The sequence below is a fragment of the Mandrillus leucophaeus genome, unplaced genomic scaffold, assembly GCF_000951045.1.
Source record: "Mandrillus leucophaeus isolate KB7577 unplaced genomic scaffold, Mleu.le_1.0 Scaffold211, whole genome shotgun sequence".
NCBI lineage: Eukaryota > Metazoa > Chordata > Mammalia > Primates > Cercopithecidae > Mandrillus > Mandrillus leucophaeus.
In genome coordinates this window covers 1,654,778-1,661,262 of record NW_012102155.1, presented here as the reverse complement: position 1 = coordinate 1,661,262, position 6,485 = coordinate 1,654,778, and the positions used below count along the sequence as shown (strand labels likewise).

The window sequence follows — 6,485 nt, the reverse complement described above, 5'->3', positions numbered from 1 at the left end:
GGGGGAGGGGCGCGCGGCAGCCAGGCCTTGCTCCGGGACGTGTTTATTTGTAACTTAGTGCTTTCTATCGTCTTAAGGAGGTATTTGGTGGAGATTCTTTGAAGTTGGGTTCAGGAGTGTAGAATTGGCAAAGTTATTGTCAGCTTCCTGGTAAGTTTTGGGTGGCACAGAGTCACGTTATTTTCTGACAGTGTAAAGGCCACGTTGTGAGGGTGGTTTCTCGGTAACTTCCTCTTTGCAACCGATTTAATTTTTTGAACAGAAGCAGACTTTTATTTAAGTGGAATATTAATCTTAAATGGCAGCTCGAGGGAAGCCATCCATGCGTTAACGTGTTCAGTATTTTTGGAAGTTCTTAATTTGCTGAAACAGGCATCACTTCGCAGTGGTAACCGGGATTAAATTTAGGTTGTGAAAATGGTGTGTTTCATGTAAAATTTGGGTTGTGGCTTTGAAAAAATGCTCTCTTTTTTGGATTGTCTTAAGTGTCTCTAAGATAATTTGGTGATTACAAATGAGAAATGTTGGAAACTAGTTAGAAATTAGGTGTTCTCAATGTCTGGAGTTTACTTAAAATCTTGGACTGTGCAGGCACCGGGGGTGAAGAGTTTTAGTACCTATGTGATTTGCAGTTGACTTAGGAAAGTTTACTGTTCACTTTCTTGTTTTCCAAACAGGAACCGTATGCTGATCTAAACAAACTTGTTAATAAAATGTAGTGGGTGAAAATGACAGGTTATTTTTAGTCTGAATTTTAAGACTGAATGGTTTCTCCACCCCCCACCTCATGTAATTAAGTGATCTTCTTCCCCCTCCTTTTTTTCCTAAAGGCTCCTTCTCCAGTTTGGATAATAATAAGGCCCTCGTGGTGTCTTCATCCACTTACCTGAAGCAACTTGGAATAAATAATTTCGATTACACGTTGAAGATAACAATGAGTGACTGTTTGGTTTTTCCAGTGTGATTCATTTTCATTTTTGTTAAAATAAGACCCATGCTACATTGATGTATTTTAGTAATGCTGACTTCCTGGGATTGTATGTTCTCACCATTTTATTAAGTTTATAGTCTGAGGCACCTTTGTCTCCCCGAAAACATGGTGTATGTTGGGTGGTGTCCTAGGAGTTGATGGCAAGCTTCCCAAATTGTTGAGAGTTCTAGAAATAGTTAGCATTTACCTGTGGGGGAGGGGCTGCAGGAAGAAACTATGCCTGAGAGCAGTTAGGCGTGTGATGTGTGATTAGGCTTCTTGCTATTAAATCCAGGTTTTCTTGGAATATTTTTTTTTTCAGCCCTATCCTGCACTGAGATGTACGTAATCACAATCATTAAATTCATAAGTAACTATTTTTTGACGTTTGAGTTGTTAGAATCAGACCTGCAGTACAGAAAAAATACTGAACTGTATGTGGGATGAAAACTACGTGCCTGGGAAAAGTTTTTCTTAGTGTTAAGGAACTCAATAAAGTGACATGTTAATGGCATAAAAATTGTTGCAAAGCTCACCGTCAGTTTATAAGACATTTTTCTTTTAACATATACCAGCTTTGGGTATTAATGTGGGAGACACTGGTGGTAAATGGAGTGGCCCCTTGCAGAGATGATGTTTTTGCGTTGGTTGCTTCAAAGAAGTGTTAAGCATTTTAATACGTACGTCCAAGAATCTTTTTGATATTTGTATTCTCGACACCTAATTAAAGGTTTTGCATGATTATCATGACACCAGTCTCCCGAAAGAACTAGAGCTAACTGCTTCCTGTGTTCTAGGAGCCTTTCAAGCTAACATGTAGAAAGGGCAGAAGATAATATGAACATAGGGGTTACTGATAAAAGGAAATATATTAATAGACCTTTTGAATATCAACCTGTTGATTAAATCCATCAGTGCAGTATACATACAACCTTGTCAGACAAGTAGGTGACAAAGGAATCTCCCTTGTTTGTACAATTTGTAGCAGTACTGTTACAAAGAATTTCTGACCTGACACATTTTGATGAAGTTGGTTGAAATAGTTTGTTGGGTTTGTTCAATTTTGGTGTCATTTATATAAAAAGAATAGAGAAGAATGAATGGTAGGAAGTCAGGGGAGAGGTATGGCAGAAACATTGGCATTCACTAGAACCTGTATTTTTCTAGTGCATGTGAATTGGACTCATTTCACCACATTTACAGTATAAGTCACTGAAATGCAAAAAAGGAAAGCAGCTAACATGAGACATTTATACTTTATGCTCAGACATTCTAGTGGTAGAGGAGGGCTAGGACCCTAGAGCTGTGTAGTAAAGAATTGTTGAGTATCGTTCAGTTTAGGTGCCACCAAGGTGGTATCTCATGCTCTGCCACCAATAGAAACCTGAAGTTAAAAAGAAAGGACTTTGTGAGAGAGCTGATACTGGAGAGATTTGGCTGTTTACCCCTCTGGGATTGGGTTCGGTAAGAGTGCAATTGATTGCCCTGTTACCATAGAGCCAGAGGAGAGGGACTAGGTGCTCAGGGCTATGCTCTAGGAGGTGTGAGGTGCTTTCTATGCCGTTTATACCCCAGGCTGATCCTATGAGGTAGGTAGTGTTGGGCTTTTTTTGTGGATGATGAAACAGAGGTGCAAATAGGTTAATTCACTTGTTCAGGGCCACAAAATGATTAAATGAACACTAGGATTCAAACCTGGGTCTGTCTTAGATGACTGAATCTGCGGAATTTTTCCCAGCTGTTCTGTTAGTCTTGATCTGTGTAGATATCCTTCCAAAACCTTGTGTTTCTGATCAAGTTTATGATCTATAGTTGAGCATCTGTACTAACTGGGTCAGGTGATTGCATGGTTAAATGAAATTCATAGAACTCATATCATTGTGTTGAACTCCCTAGCACTATTTAATAAGATGCAGTCCTGCTGGGCACGGTGGCTCACGCCTGTAATCCCAGCACTTTGGAAGGCTGAGGCGGGCAGATCACGAGGTCAAGAGATCGAGACCATCTTGGCCAACATGGTGAAACCCCGTCTTCTACGTCTCTACTAAAAATACAAAAATTAGCCAGGCATGGTGGCGGGTGCCAATAGTCCCAGCTACTCGGGAGCCTGAGGTGGGAGAATCTGGGAGAACCTGGGAGGTGGAGGTTGCAGTGAGCCAAGATCACGCTATTGCACTCCACCCTGGGCGATAGAGGGAGACACCCTCTCAAAAACAAACAAAAAACTAGTGTAGGAAAAATCATTGAAATCTTTGTGTTGTAGCATAGTGGTTACAGTGAGTTCAAACTCAGGCTCTATCCCTTACTAGCTGTGATGTTGGGGTAGTAGCTCTTCATGCGTTTTATTTTTTTAAATTTTTATTATATTTTATTTTTTTGAGATGGAGTTTTACTCTGTTGCCCAGGCTGGAGTGCAGTGGTGCGATCTCTGCTCATTGCAGCCTCCACCTCCTGGGGTCAGGTAATTCTCCTGCCTCAGCCTCCTGAGTAGCTGGGATTACAGGTGTCCGCCACCACTCCTGGCTAATTTTTGTATTTTTAGTAGAGGTGGAGTTTCACCATGTTGGCCAGGCTGGTCTCGAACTGCTGACCTTAGGTAATCTGCCCGCCTCGGCCTCCCAAAGTGCTGGGATTATAGGCATGAGCCACCACGCCCGGCCTTCATGTGTTTTAGTTTCTTCTGTGTAAGCGGACAGTCAACTTCATAGAGTTGAGAAGATTGAGTTAATATGTGTGAGGTACTTAGACCAGTGGTTGACATTCTAAGAACAATGGTTGACATTCTAAGCATCCTGTAAGTTTGAGTTGCTTCTGATAGGTTTGATTTTTGAAGTTTGTTTCTTTGTGTTACATTATATTTGCTTGTTATTTATTTTAGTAGGGGCATAATGTCACAGGAAGGATTTGATAGCTCCATTTCCTGAGTAACCTGTTTGAAGTAAACTTAGTTTTTTTACTCTTAAAGTTGTGGTTTAAGACTTACATATACTATGAATAATTTACATGATTGGTGTAGGTACAGTGGTGGATCTTTTGCATGCCTTTGTTGCTATTCTGTCATCTGGGATGGACTTCTTAAGCCTACTTGCACCATTTGAAACATTTTTCAACTTTCTTTTTTTTTTGAGATGGAGTTTCGCTCTGTCGCCCAGGCTGGAGTGCAATGGCGCCATCTCCTCTCACTGCAACCTCTGCCTCCTCGGTTCAAGCGATTCTCCTGCCTCTGCCTCTTGAGTAGCTGGGATCATAGGCGTGCGACACCACGCCCAGCTAATTTTTGTACTTTTGGTAGAGACGGGGTTTCACCATGTGGTCTCCATCTCTTGACCTCGTGATCCACCCGCTTTGGCCTCCCAAAGTGCTGGGATTACAGGCGTGAGCCACCGCACCCAGCTTCAACTCTTTTTTTTTGAGATAGTCTTGCCCTGTCACCCAAGCTAGAGTGCAGTGGCGGCGATCTTGGCTCACTGCAACCTCCACCTCCTGGGTTCAAGCGATTCCCCTGCCTCAGCCTCCCAAGTAGCTGGGATTATAGGTGTCCGCCACCACACCTGGCTAATTTCTTGTATCTTTAGTAGAGATAGGGTTTCACCATGTTGGCCAGGCTGGTCTTGAACTCCTGACCTCATGTTCCACCTGCCTCGGCCTTCCAAAGTGCTGGGATTACAGTCGTGAGCCACCACGCCAGGCAAACTCTTTAAATAAAAAGGAAACTCTTTCAAGGCTTGGGTCCCGCAGAACCTAGGGTTTGCCTTTTAGGCTGTAGTGATTACTTTGAGTAGGTGGTTTTATTTTATTTTTTCTGACCTTTTACCTGTGTGTTCTTTTCCATATTGTCAGCTGCTGTCAAGATAGTTGTCCTTGGAAGTACTGTTCCTCTATGAGCCTTGTCTTATGTTCACTTCCCATTTTTAACCATACTTAATTTAGCACTACTGTTTACTAATCGTCAAAGTTCTATGTATCAGGACTACACAGGTGCTTTGACAAGTACTGTGACAGTCTGAGTGCTGATGCCCTGAATTTAACAGTGAGAAAATTGAGGCTTAGGTAGTGGGGGACAGAGCAGGAATTTAGTCCCAGTTTGTGTGAATTCTAGGCCAGTGTTGTTACCTAGCAGTCTGTCTTCTCAATGAATGAATGGTTGTAGGTCTGGATTATTAAGTTTTTATTTGGTTGCCCTGAGCAACCTTTCTTACTCATTTTATCTTCTGTAACTACTGACAGTGTAATTTATTTAAAGTACTGGTTTCATCTTGTCAGTTCCCCTGCTGGAGAACCCATAATGGATTCTCTTTGCCAACTGGGCTGAATTTATATGCTTCAGTCTGGCTTTTAAGAAGGTTCCATTCTACCTATTCAGCTTTATTTCCCACTCTTCCCCAACTGGAATTCTTGCCGGCCTCTCAAATACTGTAGTTTTTGCCATAGTCACTACTTTGCTTTTGTGCATGCTGATCTTCCCTTTGTCCTTCTTATAGCCTAGTTTCAGTCCCCCTTCTTCCGTGAATCCTTTTCTGGCCATCCTGACTCAGGATATTTCTTCTCTGAGATTCCATTGCATTTAGTGAAGATCACAAATCCCATAACTGTTTATTTTTTTGTTGCCCCAACTACAATGTTACATTTCTTGAAGGGATGGATCTTTTTCCTTCTAGCATTTGGCAGAGTTCTTAATACCATTTTCGTGTTAAAATGGATTGTGAGGGCCTGTGTTAAAATGGGAGCAGCCACAGCCCTCTTCCAATGTCATGTGGCAGCATCTTCTTTTTGAGTTAGACCTTAAAAGATTTAGGTATACTATAGTCACATTTAACTGTTCATTTGAATTTAATGCTGCCAGAGTTGCAAAGGAAGAAAAACTTGTTAGTTCTTAGAGTTAGATGAACGTGGATGGTTTTGGCTGGGCACGGTGGCTCATGCCTGTAATCCCTGCACTTTGGGAGGCCCAGGCGGGTGGATCACTTGAGGTCGGGAGTTTGAGACCAGCCTGGCTAACATAAAACACGTCTCGGCCGGGCGCGGTGGCTCACGCCTGTAATCCTAGCACTTCGGGAGGCGGAGGCGGGTGGATCACCTGAGGTCAGGAGTTTGAGACCAGCCTGATCAACATGGAGAAACCTCATCTCTACGAAAAATACAAAATTAGCCAGGCGTGGTGGCACATGCCTTTAATCCCAGCTACTCAGGAGGCTGAGGCAGGAGAATTTCTTGAACCCAGGAGGCAGAAGTTGCAGTGAGCCGAGATCGTGCAATTGCACTCTAGCCTGGGCAACAGGAGCAAAACTCTGTCTCAAAAAAGCAACTACAACAACAACAACAACAACAACACACGTCTCTACTAAAAATACAAAAAATTAGCTGGGAGTGGTGGCGCATGCCTGTCATCCCAGCTACTCAGGAGGCTGAGGCAGGAGACTCACTTGAACCTGGGAGGCAGAAGTTGCAGTGAGCTGACGTCGTGCCACTGTACTCCAGCCTGGGCAACAAGAGCAAAAACACGGTCTCAAAAAAA

General features: G+C 42.7%; 1 protein-coding gene across 1 annotated transcript in view; it reads left to right on the top strand.

Annotated features, from left to right (window-relative positions):
- The first annotated feature begins 54 nt into the window (after positions 1-54).
- TBL1XR1 (transducin (beta)-like 1 X-linked receptor 1) overlaps positions 55-6,485 on the top strand; it is a 180,992-nt gene continuing 174,561 nt past the window's right edge. The window contains exon 1 of the mRNA XM_011980364.1: positions 55-150. The gene's annotated coding sequence lies outside the window, so the exon portion shown is untranslated. The remainder of the gene's footprint in view (positions 151-6,485) is intronic.